General features: G+C 49.2%; 21 non-coding genes across 21 annotated transcripts; 7 read left to right on the forward strand and 14 right to left on the reverse strand.

Annotated features, from left to right (window-relative positions):
• Positions 1–2735: 2735 nt before the first annotated feature.
• On the reverse strand, positions 2736–2808 carry trnam-cau (transfer RNA methionine (anticodon CAU)). Its single transcript has one exon. It is a non-coding gene; the product is annotated as a tRNA-Met (tRNA).
• Positions 2809–3010: 202 nt separating this feature from the next.
• trnad-guc (transfer RNA aspartic acid (anticodon GUC)) lies at positions 3011–3082 on the reverse strand. Its single transcript has one exon. It is a non-coding gene; the product is annotated as a tRNA-Asp (tRNA).
• A 134-nt stretch (positions 3083–3216) lies between these two features.
• trnag-gcc (transfer RNA glycine (anticodon GCC)) lies at positions 3217–3287 on the forward strand. The gene has a single exon. It is a non-coding gene; the product is annotated as a tRNA-Gly (tRNA).
• Positions 3288–5771: 2484 nt separating this feature from the next.
• trnam-cau (transfer RNA methionine (anticodon CAU)) lies at positions 5772–5844 on the reverse strand. The gene has a single exon. It is a non-coding gene; the product is annotated as a tRNA-Met (tRNA).
• Positions 5845–6045: 201 nt separating this feature from the next.
• On the reverse strand, positions 6046–6117 carry trnad-guc (transfer RNA aspartic acid (anticodon GUC)). The gene has a single exon. It is a non-coding gene; the product is annotated as a tRNA-Asp (tRNA).
• Positions 6118–6252: 135 nt separating this feature from the next.
• Positions 6253–6323, forward strand: trnag-gcc (transfer RNA glycine (anticodon GCC)). The gene has a single exon. It is a non-coding gene; the product is annotated as a tRNA-Gly (tRNA).
• A 2710-nt stretch (positions 6324–9033) lies between these two features.
• Positions 9034–9106, reverse strand: trnam-cau (transfer RNA methionine (anticodon CAU)). Its single transcript has one exon. It is a non-coding gene; the product is annotated as a tRNA-Met (tRNA).
• A 201-nt stretch (positions 9107–9307) lies between these two features.
• Positions 9308–9379, reverse strand: trnad-guc (transfer RNA aspartic acid (anticodon GUC)). The gene has a single exon. It is a non-coding gene; the product is annotated as a tRNA-Asp (tRNA).
• A 135-nt stretch (positions 9380–9514) lies between these two features.
• Positions 9515–9585, forward strand: trnag-gcc (transfer RNA glycine (anticodon GCC)). The gene has a single exon. It is a non-coding gene; the product is annotated as a tRNA-Gly (tRNA).
• A 2711-nt stretch (positions 9586–12296) lies between these two features.
• On the reverse strand, positions 12297–12369 carry trnam-cau (transfer RNA methionine (anticodon CAU)). Its single transcript has one exon. It is a non-coding gene; the product is annotated as a tRNA-Met (tRNA).
• Positions 12370–12570: 201 nt separating this feature from the next.
• trnad-guc (transfer RNA aspartic acid (anticodon GUC)) lies at positions 12571–12641 on the reverse strand. The gene has a single exon. It is a non-coding gene; the product is annotated as a tRNA-Asp (tRNA).
• Positions 12642–12776: 135 nt separating this feature from the next.
• trnag-gcc (transfer RNA glycine (anticodon GCC)) lies at positions 12777–12847 on the forward strand. Its single transcript has one exon. It is a non-coding gene; the product is annotated as a tRNA-Gly (tRNA).
• A 2712-nt stretch (positions 12848–15559) lies between these two features.
• Positions 15560–15632, reverse strand: trnam-cau (transfer RNA methionine (anticodon CAU)). Its single transcript has one exon. It is a non-coding gene; the product is annotated as a tRNA-Met (tRNA).
• Positions 15633–15834: 202 nt separating this feature from the next.
• On the reverse strand, positions 15835–15906 carry trnad-guc (transfer RNA aspartic acid (anticodon GUC)). Its single transcript has one exon. It is a non-coding gene; the product is annotated as a tRNA-Asp (tRNA).
• A 135-nt stretch (positions 15907–16041) lies between these two features.
• trnag-gcc (transfer RNA glycine (anticodon GCC)) lies at positions 16042–16112 on the forward strand. The gene has a single exon. It is a non-coding gene; the product is annotated as a tRNA-Gly (tRNA).
• Positions 16113–18826: 2714 nt separating this feature from the next.
• Positions 18827–18899, reverse strand: trnam-cau (transfer RNA methionine (anticodon CAU)). The gene has a single exon. It is a non-coding gene; the product is annotated as a tRNA-Met (tRNA).
• Positions 18900–19101: 202 nt separating this feature from the next.
• trnad-guc (transfer RNA aspartic acid (anticodon GUC)) lies at positions 19102–19173 on the reverse strand. Its single transcript has one exon. It is a non-coding gene; the product is annotated as a tRNA-Asp (tRNA).
• Positions 19174–19308: 135 nt separating this feature from the next.
• trnag-gcc (transfer RNA glycine (anticodon GCC)) lies at positions 19309–19379 on the forward strand. Its single transcript has one exon. It is a non-coding gene; the product is annotated as a tRNA-Gly (tRNA).
• Positions 19380–22093: 2714 nt separating this feature from the next.
• Positions 22094–22166, reverse strand: trnam-cau (transfer RNA methionine (anticodon CAU)). The gene has a single exon. It is a non-coding gene; the product is annotated as a tRNA-Met (tRNA).
• A 203-nt stretch (positions 22167–22369) lies between these two features.
• On the reverse strand, positions 22370–22441 carry trnad-guc (transfer RNA aspartic acid (anticodon GUC)). The gene has a single exon. It is a non-coding gene; the product is annotated as a tRNA-Asp (tRNA).
• A 135-nt stretch (positions 22442–22576) lies between these two features.
• trnag-gcc (transfer RNA glycine (anticodon GCC)) lies at positions 22577–22647 on the forward strand. The gene has a single exon. It is a non-coding gene; the product is annotated as a tRNA-Gly (tRNA).
• Positions 22648–24326: the final 1679 nt, after the last annotated feature.

The raw sequence follows: 24326 nt of genomic DNA on the forward strand, positions 1-24326 counted from the left end.
CCCGGGTTCGATTCCCGGCCAATGCAGCACGGCTTTTAATCTCCCTCAGCTGGAGCTGTTGAAGTTCCGGAGAGATCCAGGTGTTCAATGACAAGGCAGTCCGCTCCAGGATGAAGAGCAGAGTCGGCATCGCTGTTCTCGATCAGCTGTCTGGCTGCTGTTCACTGTGAAAGAGGAACATGCAGAGTGGAGTTGTTGTCTTATCGTAAAGAGGGTTCCTTCTAAAGAAGAGGAAAAAAAAAAAACACTGGTAAGTACCTTCCTGGTTCTAGTAGTATGTCACTACTTCCTTGTTCTGGTAGTTTGTCACCTTTTCCTGGTTCCTGTGGTCAGTCACAACTTCCTGGTTACAGGAGTCCATCACTACTTCCTCTTTCCGGTAGTCCATCACTACATCCCGTTTCATGTATTCAGTCACTGCTTCCTGGTGAGTGTAGCCTTTCGCTACCTCATGTTAATTGAACCAACCAGAGCCTCCTGTCTGGCAGCAGAAGAGTTTCCTCTGAAAGACCGAAGGCCTGAATCAGAAAGCAAAACCCCCAAGACTCTATGAATCCAGCAGAAAAACAGGGAAGGACACTCGACACTTTGCTAACCCTAACCCTAAGCCCGGTCATATGTGATGATATGATTGACCCAGATAAGACCAGACCTGGCCAGTGACTGTTGAAGCTGCTGGAGATGAGCCCGACCAGAAATGTCTTTCAGCTCACTGCTGACTTTTGCCTGCAGGTGAGTGCAATGGCAAGGGGGAGGAGTCCTTCTTCTGGCAGTCAGTCACTGCTCCCTGGTTCATGTCGTCAGCCACTGCTTCCTGGTTCCAGTAGTCCATCACTACTTCCTTTTTCTGGTAGTTCGTCGCCTTTTCCTGGTTCATGTGGTGGGTCACTGCTTCCTGGTGATTGTAGCCTTTCCTTACCTCATATTAATTGAACCAAGCAGAGCCTCCTGTTTGGCAGCAGAAGAGTTACCTCTGAAAGACGGAAGGCCTGAATCAGAAAGCAAAATCCCCAAGACTCTATGAATCCAGCAGAAAAACATGGAAGTATACTGGCCACTTTGCTAACCCTAACCCTAAGCTCAGTCATATGTGATGATATGATTGACCCAGATAAGACCAGACCTGGCCAGTGACTGTTGAAGCTGCTGGAGATGAACCTGACCAGAAATGTCTTTCAGCTCACTGCTGACTTTTGCCTGCAGGTGAGTGGAATGGCAATGGGGGAGGAGTTTGCCCCCGCTCACACCAACATGTTAATGGCTGACTGGGAGACCTCGGCTCTGCAGACATCTGGGGAGTGTGTTGCTATTCAGAACGGGAGTTTAACGTCCTCTTGGACACTCCCAACAGTCACAACATCCAAATGGAATAACTGTCGACACACACCATCAGATGGGATATTCAAGTTTTCTTTGAGCCCACCAACACCCAAGCCCTCTTGTATGACACCGGTTTTCATCCAAGCTACACATTTGCTGGATGAGTTAAATCTCAACTCCTCAGATTGCACAGAATCTGCTCCCAGCGGACTGATTCTTATCGATCCAAAGGTGCTGTTTGCAGCGGTGTCCACAAGAGGGCACTGTCACTGTGTCTTGAGGAAGAGCCTGAAATCAGTCAGTCACTGCTTCCTGGTTCCAGTAGTCAGTCACTGCTTGGTGGTTCCAGTAGTCCATCACTACTTCCTTTTGCTGGTAGTCCGTGACTAAGTCCTGGTTCATGTAGTCGGTCATAACTTCCTGGTTCCACTAGTCCATCACTACTTCCTTTTTCTGGTAGTCAGTCACTGCTCCCTGGTTCATGTAGTCAGCCACTGCTTCCTGGTTCTACTAGTCCATCACTACTTCCTTTTTTCTGGTAGTCGGTCACTACTTCCTGTTTCATGTGTTCAGTCACTGATTCCTGGTTCCAGTAGTCCATCACTGCTTCCTGGTGACAGGAGTCCATAACTACTTCCTCTTTCCGGTAGTCCATCACTACAGCCTGTTTCATGTGTTCAGTCGCTGCTTCCTGGTTCCAAATGCTTCATTCTCTGGCAGTCTTGGTCCTTCTGTCTCTGGTGTTCCTGGTCCTTGTCTCTCTGGTAGTCCTGGTCTTTGAGATAAAAGTTGTAAATCTGCTAAAAGTCAGCGCTCCTCTCTCTGACTGATAAACACACAACAACTCCCGCTTTCCCTCACGTTGAGGAAGGAGCGAAACAAGGCCCCTATTTTTGCACCAGTGGTCAAAACGAGTATTGCATCCGTACTGTAAGACACTCCCATTGAAAATGAATGGGCAAAGTTGAATGAGTTGAGCGTAAGCTATACGCTGGTCTTTGAGATAAAAGTTGTAAATCTGCTAAAAGTCAGCGCTCCTCTCTCTCTGACTGATAAACACACAACAACTCCCGCTTTCCCTCACGTTGAGGAAGGAGCGAAACAAGGCCCCTATTTTTGCACTAGTGGTCAAAACGAGTATTGCATCCGTACTGTAAGACACTCCCATTGAAAATGAATGGGCAAAGTTGAATGAGTTGAGCGTAAGCTATACGCTGCCGCAGCACAGACCAGGGTTCAATTCCCCGACGGGGAGTGTGTCCTTTTCCATTGAAGTGATTGACTGCTGTGAACAGCGTTCCCTTGCCCTGTGCTTGAGAGTTGGTGCTGAGTGGAGCTGTGGATGACAGCGACAGGTGGGAAGCAGCCCTCTGAGGCTTGATGAGTGAAAGGACAGTGACGGTCAGCTAAACATGTGCCCCGTGTGAGGCTCGAACTCACGACCTTCAGATTATGAGACTGACGCGCTGCCTACTGCGCCAACGAGGTCTGAACACCAAGAAAATGGAGCCAAAAAAAAAAAAAAAAATTGTTGCCGCATGTATTTTAAACCCTGACTTGGACATGCAGACATCCGGGGGATGTGAAAGTATTCAACGCGGATTGGGAATTTTCCTTGGACACCCTGAACAGCCAAAATACAGTGAGGGAAAGGGAGAAGGCCAACGTTGATGGGTGTATAAGAAAGACACTCCCCGTCGGGGAATTGAACCCCGGTCTCCCGCGTGACAGGCGGGGATACTCACCACTATACTAACGAGGAGAGGTGCCTTGCTTCCCGGTGAGTCCAACCGCCGTGACCGGAGGAGTTAAGGTCACAGTGTGGCGGGGGATTGGCTCAGAGGTCACAGAGGTTGGACCAGATGTCTTCCCATGGTGGAATTTGTCCACGTGGAAGCATTGGTGGTTCAGTGGTAGAATTCTCGCCTGCCACGCGGGAGGCCCGGGTTCGATTCCCGGCCAATGCAGCACGGCTTTTAATCTCCCTCAGCTGGAGCTGTTGAAGTTCCGGAGAGATCCAGGTGTTCAATGACAAGGCAGTCCGCTCCAGGATGAAGAGCAGAGTCGGCATCTGCTGTTCTCGATCAGCTGTCTGGCTGCTGTTCACTGTGAAAGAGGAACATGCAGAGTGGAGTTGTGTTATCGTAAAGAGGGTTCCTTCTAAAGAAGAGGAAAAAAAAAAACACTGGTAAGTACCTTCCTGGTTCTAGTAGTATGTCACTACTTCCTTGTTCTGGTAGTTTGTCACCTTTTCCTGGTTCCTGTGGTCAGTCACAACTTCCTGGTTACAGGAGTCCATCACTACTTCCTCTTTCCGGTAGTCCATCACTACATCCCGTTTCATGTATTCAGTCACTGCTTCCTGGTGAGTGTAGCCTTTCGCTACCTCATGTTAATTGAACCAACCAGAGCCTCCTGTCTGGCAGCAGAAGAGTTTCCTCTGAAAGACCGAAGGCCTGAATCAGAAAGCAAAACCCCCAAGACTCTATGAATCCAGCAGAAAACAGGGAAGGACACTCGACACTTTGCTAACCCTAACCCTAAGCCCGGTCATATGTGATGATGATTGACCCAGATAAGACCAGACCTGGCCAGTGACTGTTGAAGCTGCTGGAGATGAGCCCGACCAGAAATGTCTTTCAGCTCACTGCTGACTTTTGCCTGCAGGTGAGTGCAATGGCAAGGGGGAGGAGTCCTTCTTCTGGCAGTCAGTCACTGCTCCCTGGTTCATGTCGTCAGCCACTGCTTCCTGGTTCCAGTAGTCCATCACTACTTCCTTTTTCTGGTAGTTCGTCGCCTTTTCCTGGTTCATGTGGTGGGTCACTGCTTCCTGGTGATTGTAGCCTTTCCTTACCTCCTATCAATTGAACCAACCAGAGCCTCCTGTTTGGCAGCAGAAGAGTTGCCTCTGAAAGACCGAAGGCCTGAATCAGAAAGCAAAATCCCCAAGACTCTATGAATCCAGCAGAAAAACATGGAAGTATACTGGCCACTTTGCTAACCCTAACCCTAAGCTCAGTCATATGTGATGATATGATTGACCCAGATAAGACCAGACCTGGCCAATGACTGTTGAAGCTGCTGGAGATGAACCTGACCAGAAATGTCTTTCAGCTCACTGCTGACTTTTGCCTGCAGGTGAGTGGAATGGCAATGGGGGAGGAGTTTGCCCCCGCTCACACCAACATGTTAATGGCTGACTGGGAGACCTCGGCTCTGCAGACATCTGGGGAGTGTGTTGCTATTCAGAACGGGAGTTTAACGTCCTCTTGGACACTCCCAACAGTCACAACATCCAAATGGAATAACTGTCGACACACACCATCAGATGGGATATTCAAGTTTTCTTTGAGCCCACCAACACCCAAGCCCTCTTGTATGACACCGGTTTTTCATCCAAGCTACACATTTGCTGGATGAGTTAAATCTCAACTCCTCAGATTGCACAGAATCTGCTCCCAGCGGACTGATTCTTATCAATCCACAAAGGTGCTGTTTGCAGCGGTGTCCACAAGAGGGCACTGTCACTGTGTCTTGAGGAAGAGCCTGAAATCAGTCAGTCACTGCTTCCTGGTTCCAGTAGTCAGTCACTGCTTGGTGGTTCCAGTAGTCCATCACTACTTCCTTTTGCTGGTAGTCCGTGACTAAGTCCTGGTTCATGTAGTCGGTCATAACTTCCTGGTTCCACTAGTCCATCACTACTTCCTTTTTCTGGTAGTCAGTCACTGCTCCCTGGTTCATGTAGTCAGCCACTGCTTCCCGGTTCTACTAGTCCATCACTACTTCCTTTTTTCTGGTAGTCGGTCACTACTTCCTGTTCATGTGTTCAGTCACTGATTCCTGGTTCCAGTAGTCCATCACTGCTTCCTGGTGACAGGAGTCCATAACTACTTCCTCTTTCCGGTAGTCCATCACTACAGCCTGTTTCATGTGTTCAGTCGCTGCTTCCTGGTTCCAAATGCTTCATTCTCTGGCAGTCTTGGTCCTTCTGTCTCTGGTGTTGCTGGTCCTTGTCTCTCTGGTAGTCCTGGTCTTTGAGATAAAAGTTGTAAATCTGCTAAAAGTCAGCGCTCCTCTCTCTCTGACTGATAAACACACAACAACTCCCGCTTTCCCTCACGTTGAGGAAGGAGCGAAACAAGGCCCCTATTTTTGCACTAGTGGTCAAAACGAGTATTGCATCCGTACTGTAAGACACTCCCATTGAAAATGAATGGGCAAAGTTGAATGAGTTGAGCGTAAGCTATACGCTGCCGCAGCACAGACCAGGGTTCAATTCCCCGACGGGGAGTGTGTCCTTTTCCATTGAAGTGATTGACTGCTGTGAACAGCGTTCCCTTGCCCTGTGCTTGAGAGTTGGTGCTGAGTCGAGCTGTGGATGACAGCGACAGGTGGAAAGCAGCCCTCTGAGGCTTGATGAGTGAAAGGACAGTGACGGTCAGCTAAACATGTGCCCCGTGTGAGGCTCGAACTCACGACCTTCAGATTATGAGACTGACGCGCTGCCTACTGCGCCAACGAGGCCTGAACACCAAGAAATGGAGCCAAAAAAAAAAAAAAAAATTGTTGCCGCATGTATTTTAAACCCTGACTTGGACATGCAGACATCCGGGGGATGTGAAAGTATTCAACGCGGATTGGGAATTTTCCTTGGACACCCTGAACAGCCAAAATACAGTGAGGGAAAGGGAGAAGGCCAACGTTGATGGGTGTATAAGAAAGACACTCCCCGTCGGGGAATTGAACCCCGGTCTCCCGCGTGACAGGCGGGGATACTCACCACTATACTAACGAGGAGAGGTGCCTTGCTTCCCGGTGAGTCCAACCGCCGTGACCGGAGGAGTTAAGGTCACAGTGTGGCGGGGGATTGGCTCAGAGGTCACAGAGGTTGGACCAGATGTCTTCCCATGGTGGAATTTTGTCCACGTGGAAGCATTGGTGGTTCAGTGGTAGAATTCTCGCCTGCCACGCGGGAGGCCCGGGTTCGATTCCCGGCCAATGCAGCACGGCTTTTAATCTCCCTCAGCTGGAGCTGTTGAAGTTCCGGAGAGATCCAGGTGTTCAATGACAAGGCAGTCCGCTCCAGGATGAAGAGCAGAGTCGGCATCTGCTGTTCTCGATCAGCTGTCTGGCTGCTGTTCACTGTGAAAGAGGAACATGCAGAGTGGAGTTGTTGTCTTATCGTAAAGAGGGTTCCTCCTAAAGAAGAAGAAAAAAAAAAAACACTGGTAAGTACCTTCCTGGTTCTAGTAGTATGTCACTACTTCCTTGTTCTGGTAGTTTGTCACCTTTTCCTGGTTCCTGTGGTCAGTCACAACTTCCTGGTTACAGGAGTCCATCACTACTTCCTCTTTCCGGTAGTCCATCACTACATCCCGTTTCATGTATTCAGTCACTGCTTCCTGGTGAGTGTAGCCTTTCGCTACCTCATGTTAATTGAACCAACCAGAGCCTCCTGTCTGGCAGCAGAAGAGTTTCCTCTGAAAGACCGAAGGCCTGAATCAGAAAGCAAAACCCCCAAGACTCTATGAATCCAGCAGAAAAACAGGGAAGGACACTCGACACTTTGCTAACCCTAACCCTAAGCCGGTCATATGTGATGATATGATTGATCCAGATAAGACCAGACCTGGCCAGTGACTGTTGAAGCTGCTGGAGATGAGCCCGACCAGAAATGTCTTTCAGCTCACTGCTGACTTTTGCCTGCAGGTGAGTGCAATGGCAAGGGGGAGGAGTCCTTCTTCTGGCAGTCAGTCACTGCTCCCTGGTTCATGTCGTCAGCCACTGCTTCCTGGTTCCAGTAGTCCATCACTACTTCCTTTTTCTGGTAGTTCGTCGCCTTTTCCTGGTTCATGTGGTGGGTCACTGCTTCCTGGTGATTGTAGCCTTTCCTTACCTCCTATCAATTGAACCAACCAGAGCCTCCTGTTTGGCAGCAGAAGAGTTGCCTCTGAAAGACCGAAGGCCTGAATCAGAAAGCAAAATCCCCAAGACTCTATGAATCCAGCAGAAAAACATGGAAGTATACTGGCCACTTTGCTAACCCTAACCCTAAGCTCAGTCATATGTGATGATATGATTGACCCAGATAAGACCAGACCTGGCCAATGACTGTTGAAGCTGCTGGAGATGAACCTGACCAGAAATGTCTTTCAGCTCACTGCTGACTTTTGCCTGCAGGTGAGTGGAATGGCAATGGGGGAGGAGTTTGCCCCGCTCACACCAACATGTTAATGGCTGACTGGGAGACCTCGGCTCTGCAGACATCTGGGGAGTGTGTTGCTATTCAGAACGGGAGTTTAACGTCCTCTTGGACACTCCCAACAGTCACAACATCCAAATGGAATAACTGTCGACACACACCATCAGATGGGATATTCAAGTTTTCTTTGAGCCCACCAACACCCAAGCCCTCTTGTATGACACCGGTTTTCATCCAAGCTACACATTTGCTGGATGAGTTAAATCTCAACTCCTCAGATTGCACAGAATCTGCTCCCAGCGGACTGATTCTTATCAATCCACAAAGGTGCTGTTTGCAGCGGTGTCCACAAGAGGGCACTGTCACTGTGTCTTGAGGAAGAGCCTGAAATCAGTCAGTCACTGCTTCCTGGTTCCAGTAGTCAGTCACTGCTTGGTGGTTCCAGTAGTCCATCACTACTTCCTTTTGCTGGTAGTCCGTGACTAAGTCCTGGTTCATGTAGTCGGTCATAACTTCCTGGTTCCACTAGTCCATCACTACTTCCTTTTTCTGGTAGTCAGTCACTGCTCCCTGGTTCATGTAGTCAGCCACTGCTTCCCGGTTCTACTAGTCCATCACTACTTCCTTTTTTCTGGTAGTCGGTCACTACTTCCTGTTTCATGTGTTCAGTCACTGATTCCTGGTTCCAGTAGTCCATCACTGCTTCCTGGTGACAGGAGTCCATAACTACTTCCTCTTTCCGGTAGTCCATCACTACAGCCTGTTTCATGTGTTCAGTCGCTGCTTCCTGGTTCCAAATGCTTCATTCTCTGGCAGTCTTGGTCCTTCTGTCTCTGGTGTTCCTGGTCCTTGTCTCTCTGGTAGTCCTGGTCTTTGAGATAAAAGTTGTAAATCTGCTAAAAGTCAGCGCTCCTCTCTCTCTGACTGATAAACACACAACAACTCCCGCTTTCCCTCACGTTGAGGAAGGAGCGAAACAAGGCCCCTATTTTTGCACTAGTGGTCAAAACGAGTATTGCATCCGTACTGTAAGACACTCCCATTGAAAATGAATGGGCAAAGTTGAATGAGTTGAGCGTAAGCTATACGCTGGTCTTTGAGATAAAAGTTGTAAATCTGCTAAAAGTCAGCGCTCCTCTCTCTCTGACTGATAAACACACAACAACTCCCGCTTTCCCTCACGTTGAGGAAGGAGCGAAACAAGGCCCCTATTTTTGCACTAGTGGTCAAAACGAGTATTGCATCCGTACTGTAAGACACTCCCATTGAAATGAATGGGCAAAGTTGAATGAGTTGAGCGTAAGCTATACGCTGCCGCAGCACAGACCAGGGTTCAATTCCCCGACGGGGAGTGTGTCCTTTTCCATTGAAGTGATTGACTGCTGTGAACAGCGTTCCCTTGCCCTGTGCTTGAGAGTTGGTGCTGAGTCGAGCTGTGGATGACAGCGACAGGTGGAAAGCAGCCCTCTGAGGCTTGATGAGTGAAAGGACAGTGACGGTCAGCTAACATGTGCCCCGTGTGAGGCTCGAACTCACGACCTTCAGATTATGAGACTGACGCGCTGCCTACTGCGCCAACGAGGCCTGAACACCAAGAAAATGGAGCCAAAAAAAAAAAAAAAAATTGTTGCCGCATGTATTTTAAACCCTGACTTGGACATGCAGACATCCGGGGGATGTGAAAGTATTCAACGCGGATTGGGAATTTTCCTTGGACACCCTGAACAGCCAAAATACAGTGAGGGAAAGGGAGAAGGCCACGTTGATGGGTGTATAAGAAAGACACTCCCCGTCGGGGAATTGAACCCCGGTCTCCCGCGTGACAGGCGGGGATACTCACCACTATACTAACGAGGAGAGGTGCCTTGCTTCCCGGTGAGTCCAACCGCCGTGACCGGAGGAGTTAAGGTCACAGTGTGGCGGGGGATTGGCTCAGAGGTCACAGAGGTTGGACCAGATGTCTTCCCATGGTGGAATTTTGTCCACGTGGAAGCATTGGTGGTTCAGTGGTAGAATTCTCGCCTGCCACGCGGGAGGCCTGGGTTCGATTCCCGGCCAATGCAGCACGGCTTTTAATCTCCCTCAGCTGGAGCTGTTGAAGTTCCGGAGAGATCCAGGTGTTCAATGACAAGGCAGTCCGCTCCAGGATGAAGAGCAGAGTCGGCATCTGCTGTTCTCGATCAGCTGTCTGGCTGCTGTTCACTGTGAAAGAGGAACATGCAGAGTGGAGTTGTTGTCTTATCGTAAAGAGGGTTCCTTCTAAAGAAGAGGAAAAAAAAAACCACTGGTAAGTACCTTCCTGGTTCTAGTAGTATGTCACTACTTCCTTGTTCTGGTAGTTTGTCACCTTTTCCTGGTTCCTGTGGTCAGTCACAACTTCCTGGTTACAGGAGTCCATCACTACTTCCTCTTTCCGGTAGTCCATCACTACATCCCGTTTCATGTATTCAGTCACTGCTTCCTGGTGAGTGTAGCCTTTCGCTACCTCATGTTAATTGAACCAACCAGAGCCTCCTGTCTGGCAGCAGAAGAGTTTCCTCTGAAAGACCGAAGGCCTGAATCAGAAAGCAAAACCCCCAAGACTCTATGAATCCAGCAGAAAAACAGGGAAGGACACTCGACACTTTGCTAACCCTAACCCTAAGCCCGGTCATATGTGATGATATGATTGACCCAGATAAGACCAGACCTGGCCAGTGACTGTTGAAGCTGCTGGAGATGAGCCCGACCAGAAATGTCTTTCAGCTCACTGCTGACTTTTGCCTGCAGGTGAGTGCAATGGCAAGGGGGAGGAGTCCTTCTTCTGGCAGTCAGTCACTGCTCCCTGGTTCATGTCGTCAGCCACTGCTTCCTGGTTCCAGTAGTCCATCACTACTTCCTTTTTCTGGTAGTTCGTCGCCTTTTCCTGGTTCATGTGGTGGGTCACTGCTTCCTGGTGATTGTAGCCTTTCCTTACCTCCTATCAATTGAACCAACCAGAGCCTCCTGTTTGGCAGCAGAAGAGTTGCCTCTGAAAGACCGAAGGCCTGAATCAGAAAGCAAAATCCCCAAGACTCTATGAATCCAGCAGAAAAACATGGAAGTATACTGGCCACTTTGCTAACCCTAACCCTAAGCTCAGTCATATGTGATGATATGATTGACCCAGATAAGACCAGACCTGGCCAATGACTGTTGAAGCTGCTGGAGATGAACCTGACCAGAAATGTCTTTCAGCTCACTGCTGACTTTTGCCTGCAGGTGAGTGGAATGGCAATGGGGGAGGAGTTTGCCCCCGCTCACACCAACATGTTAATGGCTGACTGGGAGACCTCGGCTCTGCAGACATCTGGGGAGTGTGTTGCTATTCAGAACGGGAGTTTAACGTCCTCTTGGACACTCCAACAGTCACAACATCCAAATGGAATAACTGTCGACACACACCATCAGATGGGATATTCAAGTTTTCTTTGAGCCCACCAACACCCAAGCCCTCTTGTATGACACCGGTTTTCATCCAAGCTACACATTTGCTGGATGAGTTAAATCTCAACTCCTCAGATTGCACAGAATCTGCTCCCAGCGGACTGATTCTTATCAATCCACAAAGGTGCTGTTTGCAGCGGTGTCCACAAGAGGGCACTGTCACTGTGTCTTGAGGAAGAGCCTGAAATCAGTCAGTCACTGCTTCCTGGTTCCAGTAGTCAGTCACTGCTTGGTGGTTCCAGTAGTCCATCACTACTTCCTTTTGCTGGTAGTCCGTGACTAAGTCCTGGTTCATGTAGTCGGTCATAACTTCCTGGTTCCACTAGTCCATCACTACTTTCCTTTTTCTGGTAGTCAGTCACTGCTCCCTGGTTCATGTAGTCAGCCACGCTTCCCGGTTCTACTAGTCCATCACTACTTCCTTTTTTCTGGTAGTCGGTCACTACTTCCTGTTTCATGTGTTCAGTCACTGATTCCTGGTTCCAGTAGTCCATCACTGCTTCCTGGTGACAGGAGTCCATAACTACTTCCTCTTTCCGGTAGTCCATCACTACAGCCTGTTCATGTGTTCAGTCGCTGCTTCCTGGTTCCAAATGCTTCATTCTCTGGCAGTCTTGGTCCTTCTGTCTCTGGTGTTCCTGGTCCTTGTCTCTCTGGTAGTCCTGGTCTTTGAGATAAAAGTTGTAAATCTGCTAAAAGTCAGCGCTCCTCTCTCTCTGACTGATAACACACAACAACTCCCGCTTTCCCTCACGTTGAGGAAGGAGCGAAACAAGGCCCCTATTTTTGCACTAGTGGTCAAAACGAGTATTGCATCCGTACTGTAAGACACTCCCATTGAAAATGAATGGGCAAAGTTGAATGAGTTGAGCGTAAGCTATACGCTGGTCTTTGAGATAAAAGTTGTAAATCTGCTAAAAGTCAGCGCTCCTCTCTCTCTGACTGATAAACACACAACAACTCCCGCTTTCCCTCACGTTGAGGAAGGAGCGAAACAAGGCCCCTATTTTTGCACTAGTGGTCAAAACGAGTATTGCATCCGTACTGTAAGACACTCCCATTGAAAATGAATGGGCAAAGTTGAATGAGTTGAGCGTAAGCTATACGCTGCCCGCAGCACAGACCAGGGTTCAATTCCCCGACGGGGAGTGTGTCCTTTTCCATTGAAGTGATTGACTGCTGTGAACAGCGTTCCCTTGCCCTGTGCTTGAGAGTTGGTGCTGAGTCGAGCTGTGGATGACAGCGACAGGTGGAAAGCAGCCCTCTGAGGCTTGATGAGTGAAAGGACAGTGACGGTCAGCTAAACATGTGCCCCGTGTGAGGCTCGAACTCACAACCTTCAGATTATGAGACTGACGCGCTGCCTACTGCGCCAACGAGGCCTGAACACCAAGAAAATGGAGCCAAAAAAAAAAAAAAAATTGTTGCCGCATGTATTTTAAACCCTGACTTGGACATGCAGACATCCGGGGGATGTGAAAGTATTCAACGCGGATTGGGAATTTTCCTTGGACACCCTGAACAGCCAAAATACAGTGAGGGAAAGGGAGAAGGCCAACGTTGATGGGTGTATAAGAAAGACACTCCCCGTCGGGGAATTGAACCCGGTCTCCCGCGTGACAGGCGGGGATACTCACCACTATACTAACGAGGAGAGGTGCCTTGCTTCCCGGTGAGTCCAACCGCCGTGACCGGAGGAGTTAAGGTCACAGTGTGGCGGGGGATTGGCTCAGAGGTCACAGAGGTTGGACCAGATGTCTTCCCATGGTGGAATTTTGTCCACGTGGAAGCATTGGTGGTTCAGTGGTAGAATTCTCGCCTGCCACGCGGGAGGCCTGGGTTCGATTCCCGGCCAATGCAGCACGGCTTTTAATCTCCCTCAGCTGGAGCTGTTGAAGTTCCGGAGAGATCCAGGTGTTCAATGACAAGGCAGTCCGCTCCAGGATGAAGAGCAGAGTCGGCATCTGCTGTTCTCGATCAGCTGTCTGGCTGCTGTTCACTGTGAAAGAGGAACATGCAGAGTGGAGTTGTTGTCTTATCGTAAAGAGGGTTCCTTCTAAAGAAGAGGAAAAAAAAAAACCACTGGTAAGTACCTTCCTGGTTCTAGTAGTATGTCACTACTTCCTTGTTCTGGTAGTTTGTCACCTTTTCCTGGTTCCTGTGGTCAGTCACAACTTCCTGGTTACAGGAGTCCATCACTACTTCCTCTTTCCGGTAGTCCATCACTACATCCCGTTTCATGTATTCAGTCACTGCTTCCTGGTGAGTGTAGCCTTTCGCTACCTCATGTTAATTGAACCAACCAGAGCCTCCTGTCTGGCAGCAGAAGAGTTTCCTCTGAAAGACCGAAGGCCTGAATCAGAAAGCAAAACCCCCAAGACTCTATGAATCCAGCAGAAAACAGGGAAGGACACTCGACACTTTGCTAACCCTAACCCTAAGCCCGGTCATATGTGATGATATGATTGACCCAGATAAGACCAGACCTGGCCAGTGACTGTTGAAGCTGCTGGAGATGAGCCCGACCAGAAATGTCTTTCAGCTCACTGCTGACTTTTGCCTGCAGGTGAGTGCAATGGCAAGGGGGAGGAGTCCTTCTTCTGGCAGTCAGTCACTGCTCCCTGGTTCATGTCGTCAGCCACTGCTTCCTGGTTCCAGTAGTCCATCACTACTTCCTTTTTCTGGTAGTTCGTCGCCTTTTCCTGGTTCATGTGGTGGGTCACTGCTTCCTGGTGATTGTAGCCTTTCCTTACCTCCTATCAATTGAACCAACCAGAGCCTCCTGTTTGGCAGCAGAAGAGTTGCCTCTGAAAGACCGAAGGCCTGAATCAGAAAGCAAAATCCCCAAGACTCTATGAATCCAGCAGAAAAACATGGAAGTATACTGGCCACTTTGCTAACCCTAACCCTAAGCTCAGTCATATGTGATGATATGATTGACCCAGATAAGACCAGACCTGGCCAATGACTGTTGAAGCTGCTGGAGATGAACCTGACCAGAAATGTCTTTCAGCTCACTGCTGACTTTTGCCTGCAGGTGAGTGGAATGGCAATGGGGGAGGAGTTTGCCCCCGCTCACACCAACATGTTAATGGCTGACTGGGAGACCTCGGCTCTGCAGACATCTGGGAGTGTGTTGCTATTCAGAACGGGAGTTTAACGTCCTCTTGGACACTCCCAACAGTCACAACATCCAAATGGAATAACTGTCGACACACACCATCAGATGGGATATTCAAGTTTTCTTTGAGCCCACCAACACCCAAGCCCTCTTGTATGACACCGGTTTTCATCCAAGCTACACATTTGCTGGATGAGTTAAATCTCAACTCCTCAGATTGCACAGAATCTGCTCCCAGCGGACTGATTCTTATCAATCCACAAAGGTGCTGTTTGCAGCGGTGTCCACAAGAGGGCACTGTCACTGTGTCTTGAGGAAGAGCCTGAAATCAGTCAGTCACTGCTTCCTGGTTCCAGTAGTCAGTCACTGCTTGGTGGTTCCAGTAGTCCATCACTACTTCCTTTTGCTGGTAGTCCGTGACTAAGTCCTGGTTCATGTAGTCGGTCATAACTTCCTGGTTCCACTAGTCCATCACTACTTCCTTTTTCTGGTAGTCAGTCACTGCTCCCTGGTTCATGTAGTCAGCCACTGCTTCCCGGTTCTACTAGTCCATCACTACTTCCTTTTTTCTGGTAGTCGGTCACTACTTCCTGTTTCATGTGTTCAGTCACTGATTCCTGGTTCCAGTAGTCCATCACTGCTTCCTGGTGACAGGAGTCCATAACTACTTCCTCTTTCCGGTAGTCCATCACTACAGCCTGTTTCATGTGTTCAGTCGCTGCTTCCTGGTTCCAAATGCTTCATTCTCTGGCAGTCTTGGTCCTTCTGTCTCTGGTGTTCCTGGTCCTTGTCTCTCTGGTAGTCCTGGTCTTTGAGATAAAAGTTGTAAATCTGCTAAAAGTCAGCGCTCCTCTCTCTCTGACTGATAAACACACAACAACTCCCGCTTTCCCTCACGTTGAGGAAGGAGCGAAACAAGGCCCCTATTTTTGCACTAGTGGTCAAAACGAGTATTGCATCCGTACTGTAAGACACTCCCATTGAAAATGAATGGGCAAAGTTGAATGAGTTGAGCGTAAGCTATACGCTGGTCTTTGAGATAAAAGTTGTAAATCTGCTAAAAGTCAGCGCTCCTCTCTCTCTGACTGATAAACACACAACAACTCCCGCTTTCCCTCACGTTGAGGAAGGAGCGAAACAAGGCCCCTATTTTTGCACTAGTGGTCAAAACGAGTATTGCATCCGTACTGTAAGACACTCCCATTGAAAATGAATGGGCAAAGTTGAATGAGTTGAGCGTAAGCTATACGCTGCCGCAGCACAGACCAGGGTTCAATTCCCCGACGGGGAGTGTGTCCTTTTCCATTGAAGTGATTGACTGCTGTGAACAGCGTTCCCTTGCCCTGTGCTTGAGAGTTGGTGCTGAGTCGAGCTGTGGATGACAGCGACAGGTGGAAAGCAGCCCTCTGAGGCTTGATGAGTGAAAGGACAGTGACGGTCAGCTAAACATGTGCCCCGTGTGAGGCTCGAACTCACGACCTTCAGATTATGAGACTGACGCGCTGCCTACTGCGCCAACGAGGCCTGAACACCAAGAAAATGGAGCCAAAAAAAAAAAAAAAAATTGTTGCCGCATGTATTTTAAACCCTGACTTGGACATGCAGACATCCGGGGGATGTGAAAGTATTCAACGCGGATTGGGAATTTTCCTTGGACACCCTGAACAGCCAAAATACAGTGAGGGAAAGGGAGAAGGCCAACGTTGATGGGTGTATAAGAAAGACACTCCCCGTCGGGGAATTGAACCCCGGTCTCCCGCGTGACAGGCGGGGATACTCACCACTATACTAACGAGGAGAGGTGCCTTGCTTCCCGGTGAGTCCAACCGCCGTGACCGGAGGAGTTAAGGTCACAGTGTGGCGGGGGATTGGCTCAGAGGTCACAGAGGTTGGACCAGATGTCTTCCCATGGTGGAATTTTGTCCACGTGGAAGCATTGGTGGTTCAGTGGTAGAATTCTCGCCTGCCACGCGGGAGGCCTGGGTTCGATTCCCGGCCAATGCAGCACGGCTTTTAATCTCCCTCAGCTGGAGCTGTTGAAGTTCCGGAGAGATCCAGGTGTTCAATGACAAGGCAGTCCGCTCCAGGATGAAGAGCAGAGTCGGCATCTGCTGTTCTCGATCAGCTGTCTGGCTGCTGTTCACTGTGAAAGAGGAACATGCAGAGTGGAGTTGTTGTCTTATCGTAAAGAGGGTTCCTTCTAAAGAAGAGGAAAAAAAAAAACCACTGGTAAGTACCTTCCTGGTTCTAGTAGTATGTCACTACTTCCTTGTTCTGGTAGTTTGTCACCTTTTCCTGGTTCCTGTGGTCAGTCACAACTTCCTGGTTACAGGAGTCCATCACTACTTCCTCTTTCCGGTAGTCCATCACTACATCCCGTTTCATGTATTCAGTCACTGCTTCCTGGTGAGTGTAGCCTTTCGCTACCTCATGTTAATTGAACCAACCAGAGCCTCCTGTCTGGCAGCAGAAGAGTTTCCTCTGAAAGACCGAAGGCCTGAATCAGAAAGCAAAACCCCCAAGACTCTATGAATCCAGCAGAAAAACAGGGAAGGACACTCGACACTTTGCTAACCCTAACCCTAAGCCCGGTCATATGTGATGATATGATTGACCCAGATAAGACCAGACCTGGCCAGTGACTGTTGAAGCTGCTGGAGATGAGCCCGACCAGAAATGTCTTTCAGCTCACTGCTGACTTTTGCCTGCAGGTGAGTGCAATGGCAAGGGGGAGGAGTCCTTCTTCTGGCAGTCAGTCACTGCTCCCTGGTTCATGTCGTCAGCCACTGCTTCCTGGTTCCAGTAGTCCATCACTACTTCCTTTTTCTGGTAGTTCGTCGCCTTTTCCTGGTTCATGTGGTGGGTCACTGCTTCCTGGTGATTGTAGCCTTTCCTTACCTCCTATCAATTGAACCAACCAGAGCCTCCTGTTTGGCAGCAGAAGAGTTGCCTCTGAAAGACCGAAGGCCTGAATCAGAAAGCAAAATCCCCAAGACTCTATGAATCCAGCAGAAAAACATGGAAGTATACTGGCCACTTTGCTAACCCTAACCCTAAGCTCAGTCATATGTGATGATATGATTGACCCAGATAAGACCAGACCTGGCCAATGACTGTTGAAGCTGCTGGAGATGAACCTGACCAGAAATGTCTTTCAGCTCACTGCTGACTTTTGCCTGCAGGTGAGTGGAATGGCAATGGGGGAGGAGTTTGCCCCCGCTCACACCAACATGTTAATGGCTGACTGGGAGACCTCGGCTCTGCAGACATCTGGGGAGTGTGTTGCTATTCAGAACGGGAGTTTAACGTCCTCTTGGACACTCCCAACAGTCACAACATCCAAATGGAATAACTGTCGACACACACCATCAGATGGGATATTCAAGTTTTCTTTGAGCCCACCAACACCCAAGCCCTCTTGTATGACACCGGTTTTCATCCAAGCTACACATTTGCTGGATGAGTTAAATCTCAACTCCTCAGATTGCACAGAATCTGCTCCCAGCGGACTGATTCTTATCGATCCACAAAGGTGCTGTTTGCAGCGGTGTCCACAAGAGGGCACTGTCACTGTGTCTTGAGGAAGAGCCTGAAATCAGTCAGTCACTGCTTCCTGGTTCCAGTAGTCAGTCACTGCTTGGTGGTTCCAGTAGTCCATCACTACTTCCTTTTGCTGGTAGTCCGTGACTAAGTCCTGGTTCATGTAGTCGGTCATAACTTCCTGGTTCCACTAGTCCATCACTACTTCCTTTTTCTGGTAGTCAGTCACTGCTCCCTGGTTCATGTAGTCAGCCACTGCTTCCCGGTTCTACTAGTCCATCACTACTTCCTTTTTTCTGGTAGTCGGTCACTACTTCCTGTTTCATGTGTTCAGTCACTGATTCCTGGTTCCAGTAGTCCATCACTGCTTCCTGGTGACAGGAGTCCATAACTACTTCCTCTTTCCGGTAGTCCATCACTACAGCCTGTTTCATGTGTTCAGTCGCTGCTTCCTGGTTCCAAATGCTTCATTCTCTGGCAGTCTTGGTCCTTCTGTCTCTGGTGTTCCTGGTCCTTGTCTCTCTGGTAGTCCTGGTCTTTGAGATAAAAGTTGTAAATCTGCTAAAAGTCAGCGCTCCTCTCTCTCTGACTGATAAACACACAACAACTCCCGCTTTCCCTCACGTTGAGGAAGGAGCGAAACAAGGCCCCTATTTTTGCACTAGTGGTCAAAACGAGTATTGCATCCGTACTGTAAGACACTCCCATTGAAAATGAATGGGCAAAGTTGAATGAGTTGAGCGTAAGCTATACGCTGGTCTTTGAGATAAAAGTTGTAAATCTGCTAAAAGTCAACGCTCCTCTCTCTCTGACTGATAAACACACAACAACTCCCGCTTTCCCTCACGTTGAGGAAGGAGCGAAACAAGGCCCCTATTTTTGCACTAGTGGTCAAAACGAGTATTGCATCCGTACTGTAAGACACTCCCATTGAAAATGAATGGGCAAAGTTGAATGAGTTGAGCGTAAGCTATACGCTGCCGCAGCACAGACCAGGGTTCAATTCCCCGACGGGGAGTGTGTCCTTTTCCATTGAAGTGATTGACTGCTGTGAACAGCGTTCCCTTGCCCTGTGCTTGAGAGTTGGTGCTGAGTCGAGCTGTGGATGACAGCGACAGGTGGAAAGCAGCCCTCTGAGGCTTGATGAGTGAAAGGACAGTGACGGTCAGCTAAACATGTGCCCCGTGTGAGGCTCGAACTCACGACCTTCAGATTATGAGACTGACGCGCTGCCTACTGCGCCAACGAGGCCTGAACACCAAGAAAATGGAGCCAAAAAAAAAAAAAAAAATTGTTGCCGCATGTATTTTAAACCCTGACTTGGACATGCAGACATCCGGGGGATGTGAAAGTATTCAACGCGGATTGGGAATTTTCCTTGGACACCCTGAACAGCCAAAATACAGTGAGGGAAAGGGAGAAGGCCAACGTTGATGGGTGTATAAGAAAGACACTCCCCGTCGGGGAATTGAACCCCGGTCTCCCGCGTGACAGGCGGGGATACTCACCACTATACTAACGAGGAGAGGTGCCTTGCTTCCCGGTGAGTCCAACCGCCGTGACCGGAGGAGTTAAGGTCACAGTGTGGCGGGGGATTGGCTCAGAGGTCACAGAGGTTGGACCAGATGTCTTCCCATGGTGGAATTTTGTCCACGTGGAAGCATTGGTGGTTCAGTGGTAGAATTCTCGCCTGCCACGCGGGAGGCCTGGGTTCGATTCCCGGCCAATGCAGCACGGCTTTTAATCTCCCTCAGCTGGAGCTGTTGAAGTTCCGGAGAGATCCAGGTGTTCAATGACAAGGCAGTCCGCTCCAGGATGAAGAGCAGAGTCGGCATCTGCTGTTCTCGATCAGCTGTCTGGCTGCTGTTCACTGTGAAAGAGGAACATGCAGAGTGGAGTTGTTGTCTTATCGTAAAGAGGGTTCCTTCTAAAGAAGAGGAAAAAAAAAAACCACTGGTAAGTACCTTCCTGGTTCTAGTAGTATGTCACTACTTCCTTGTTCTGGTAGTTTGTCACCTTTTCCTGGTTCCTGTGGTCAGTCACAACTTCCTGGTTACAGGAGTCCATCACTACTTCCTCTTTCCGGTAGTCCATCACTACATCCCGTTTCATGTATTCAGTCACTGCTTCCTGGTGAGTGTAGCCTTTCGCTACCTCATGTTAATTGAACCAACCAGAGCCTCCTGTCTGGCAGCAGAAGAGTTTCCTCTGAAAGACCGAAGGCCTGAATCAGAAAGCAAAACCCCCAAGACTCTATGAATCCAGCAGAAAAACAGGGAAGGACACTCGACACTTTGCTAACCCTAACCCTAAGCCCGGTCATATGTGATGATATGATTGACCCAGATAAGACCAGACCTGGCCAGTGACTGTTGAAGCTGCTGGAGATGAGCCCGACCAGAAATGTCTTTCAGCTCACTGCTGACTTTTGCCTGCAGGTGAGTGCAATGGCAAGGGGGAGGAGTCCTTCTTCTGGCAGTCAGTCACTGCTCCCTGGTTCATGTCGTCAGCCACTGCTTCCTGGTTCCAGTAGTCCATCACTACTTCCTTTTTCTGGTAGTTCGTCGCCTTTTCCTGGTTCATGTGGTGGGTCACTGCTTCCTGGTGATTGTAGCCTTTCCTTACCTCCTATCAATTGAACCAACCAGAGCCTCCTGTTTGGCAGCAGAAGAGTTGCCTCTGAAAGACCGAAGGCCTGAATCAGAAAGCAAAATCCCCAAGACTCTATGAATCCAGCAGAAAAACATGGAAGTATACTGGCCACTTTGCTAACCCTAACCCTAAGCTCAGTCATATGTGATGATATGATTGACCCAGATAAGACCAGACCTGGCCAATGACTGTTGAAGCTGCTGGAGATGAACCTGACCAGAAATGTCTTTCAGCTCACTGCTGACTTTTGCCTGCAGGTGAGTGGAATGGCAATGGGGGAGGAGTTTGCCCCCGCTCACACCAACATGTTAATGGCTGACTGGGAGACCTCGGCTCTGCAGACATCTGGGGAGTGTGTTGCTATTCAGAACGGGAGTTTAACGTCCTCTTGGACACTCCCAACAGTCACAACATCCAAATGGAATAACTGTCGACACACACCATCAGATGGGATATTCAAGTTTTCTTTGAGCCCACCAACACCCAAGCCCTCTTGTATGACACCGGTTTTCATCCAAGCTACACATTTGCTGGATGAGTTAAATCTCAACTCCTCAGATTGCACAGAATCTGCTCCCAGCGGACTGATTCTTATCGATCCACAAAGGTGCTGTTTGCAGCGGTGTCCACAAGAGGGCACTGTCACTGTGTCTTGAGGAAGAGCCTGAAATCAGTCAGTCACTGCTTCCTGGTTCCAGTAGTCAGTCACTGCTTGGTGGTTCCAGTAGTCCATCACTACTTCCTTTTGCTGGTAGTCCGTGACTAAGTCCTGGTTCATGTAGTCGGTCATAACTTCCTGGTTCCACTAGTCCATCACTACTTCCTTTTTCTGGTAGTCAGTCACTGCTCCCTGGTTCATGTAGTCAGCCACTGCTTCCCGGTTCTACTAGTCCATCACTACTTCCTTTTTTCTGGTAGTCCGTCACTACTTCCTGTTTCATGTGTTCAGTCACTGATTCCTGGTTCCAGTAGTCCATCACTGCTTCCTGGTGACAGGAGTCCATAACTACTTCCTCTTTCCGGTAGTCCATCACTACAGCCTGTTTCATGTGTTCAGTCGCTGCTTCCTGGTTCCAAATGCTTCATTCTCTGGCAGTCTTGGTCCTTCTGTCTCTGGTGTTCCTGGTCCTTGTCTCTCTGGTAGTCCTGGTCTTTGAGATAAAAGTTGTAAATCTGCTAAAAGTCAGCGCTCCTCTCTCTCTGACTGATAAACACACAACAACTCCCGCTTTCCCTCACGTTGAGGAAGGAGCGAAACAAGGCCCCTATTTTTGCACTAGTGGTCAAAACGAGTATTGCATCCGTACTGTAAGACACTCCCATTGAAAATGAATGGGCAAAGTTGAATGAGTTGAGCGTAAGCTATACGCTGGTCTTTGAGATAAAAGTTGTAAATCTGCTAAAAGTCAACGCTCCTCTCTCTCTGACTGATAAACACACAACAACTCCCGCTTTCCCTCACGTTGAGGAAGGAGCGAAACAAGGCCCCTATTTTTGCACTAGTGGTCAAAACGAGTATTGCATCCGTACTGTAAGACACTCCCATTGAAAATGAATGGGCAAAGTTGAATGAGTTGAGCGTAAGCTATACGCTGCCGCAGCACAGACCAGGGTTCAATTCCCCGACGGGGAGTGTGTCCTTTTCCATTGAAGTGATTGACTGCTGTGAACAGCGTTCCCTTGCCCTGTGCTTGAGAGTTGGTGCTGAGTCGAGCTGTGGATGACAGCGACAGGTGGAAAGCAGCCCTCTGAGGCTTGATGAGTGAAAGGACAGTGACGGTCAGCTAAACATGTGCCCCGTGTGAGGCTCGAACTCACGACCTTCAGATTATGAGACTGACGCGCTGCCTACTGCGCCAACGAGGCCTGAACACCAAGAAAATGGAGCCAAAAAAAAAAAAAAAAAATTGTTGCCGCATGTATTTTAAACCCTGACTTGGACATGCAGACATCCGGGGGATGTGAAAGTATTCAACGCGGATTGGGAATTTTCCTTGGACACCCTGAACAGCCAAAATACAGTGAGGGAAAGGGAGAAGGCCAACGTTGATGGGTGTATAAGAAAGACACTCCCCGTCGGGGAATTGAACCCCGGTCTCCCGCGTGACAGGCGGGGATACTCACCACTATACTAACGAGGAGAGGTGCCTTGCTTCCCGGTGAGTCCAACCGCCGTGACCGGAGGAGTTAAGGTCACAGTGTGGCGGGGGATTGGCTCAGAGGTCACAGAGGTTGGACCAGATGTCTTCCCATGGTGGAATTTTGTCCACGTGGAAGCATTGGTGGTTCAGTGGTAGAATTCTCGCCTGCCACGCGGGAGGCCTGGGTTCGATTCCCGGCCAATGCAGCACGGCTTTTAATCTCCCTCAGCTGGAGCTGTTGAAGTTCCGGAGAGATCCAGGTGTTCAATGACAAGGCAGTCCGCTCCAGGATGAAGAGCAGAGTCGGCATCTGCTGTTCTCGATCAGCTGTCTGGCTGCTGTTCACTGTGAAAGAGGAACATGCAGAGTGGAGTTGTTGTCTTATCGTAAAGAGGGTTCCTTCTAAAGAAGAGGAAAAAAAAAACCACTGGTAAGTACCTTCCTGGTTCTAGTAGTATGTCACTACTTCCTTGTTCTGGTAGTTTGTCACCTTTTCCTGGTTCCTGTGGTCAGTCACAACTTCCTGGTTACAGGAGTCCATCACTACTTCCTCTTTCCGGTAGTCCATCACTACATCCCGTTTCATGTATTCAGTCACTGCTTCCTGGTGAGTGTAGCCTTTCGCTACCTCATGTTAATTGAACCAACCAGAGCCTCCTGTCTGGCAGCAGAAGAGTTTCCTCTGAAAGACCGAAGGCCTGAATCAGAAAGCAAAACCCCCAAGACTCTATGAATCCAGCAGAAAAACAGGGAAGGACACTCGACACTTTGCTAACCCTAACCCTAAGCCCGGTCATATGTGATGATATGATTGACCCAGATAAGACCAGACCTGGCCAGTGACTGTTGAAGCTGCTGGAGATGAGCCCGACCAGAAATGTCTTTCAGCTCACTGCTGACTTTTGCCTGCAGGTGAGTGCAATGGCAAGGGGGAGGAGTCCTTCTTCTGGCAGTCAGTCACTGCTCCCTGGTTCATGTCGTCAGCCACTGCTTCCTGGTTCCAGTAGTCCATCACTACTTCCTTTTTCTGGTAGTTCGTCGCCTTTTCCTGGTTCATGTGGTGGGTCACTGCTTCCTGGTGATTGTAGCCTTTCCTTACCTCCTATCAATTGAACCAACCAGAGCCTCCTGTTTGGCAGCAGAAGAGTTGCCTCTGAAAGACCGAAGGCCTGAATCAGAAAGCAAAATCCCCAAGACTCTATGAATCCAGCAGAAAAACATGGAAGTATACTGGCCACTTTGCTAACCCTAACCCTAAGCTCAGTCATATGTGATGATATGATTGACCCAGATAAGACCAGACCTGGCCAATGACTGTTGAAGCTGCTGGAGATGAACCTGACCAGAAATGTCTTTCAGCTCACTGCTGACTTTTGCCTGCAGGTGAGTGGAATGGCAATGGGGGAGGAGTTTGCCCCCGCTCACACCAACATGTTAATGGCTGACTGGGAGACCTCGGCTCTGCAGACATCTGGGGAGTGTGTTGCTATTCAGAACGGGAGTTTAACGTCCTCTTGGACACTCCCAACAGTCACAACATCCAAATGGAATAACTGTCGACACACACCATCAGATGGGATATTCAAGTTTTCTTTGAGCCCACCAACACCCAAGCCCTCTTGTATGACACCGGTTTTCATCCAAGCTACACATTTGCTGGATGAGTTAAATCTCAACTCCTCAGATTGCACAGAATCTGCTCCCAGCGGACTGATTCTTATCAATCCACAAAGGTGCTGTTTGCAGCGGTGTCCACAAGAGGGCACTGTCACTGTGTCTTGAGGAAGAGCCTGAAATCAGTCAGTCACTGCTTCCTGGTTCCAGTAGTCAGTCACTGCTTGGTGGTTCCAGTAGTCCATCACTACTTCCTTTTGCTGGTAGTCCG

Source organism: Salarias fasciatus, unplaced genomic scaffold, assembly GCF_902148845.1.
Source record: "Salarias fasciatus unplaced genomic scaffold, fSalaFa1.1, whole genome shotgun sequence".
Taxonomy (NCBI): Eukaryota; Metazoa; Chordata; class Actinopteri; order Blenniiformes; family Blenniidae; genus Salarias; species Salarias fasciatus.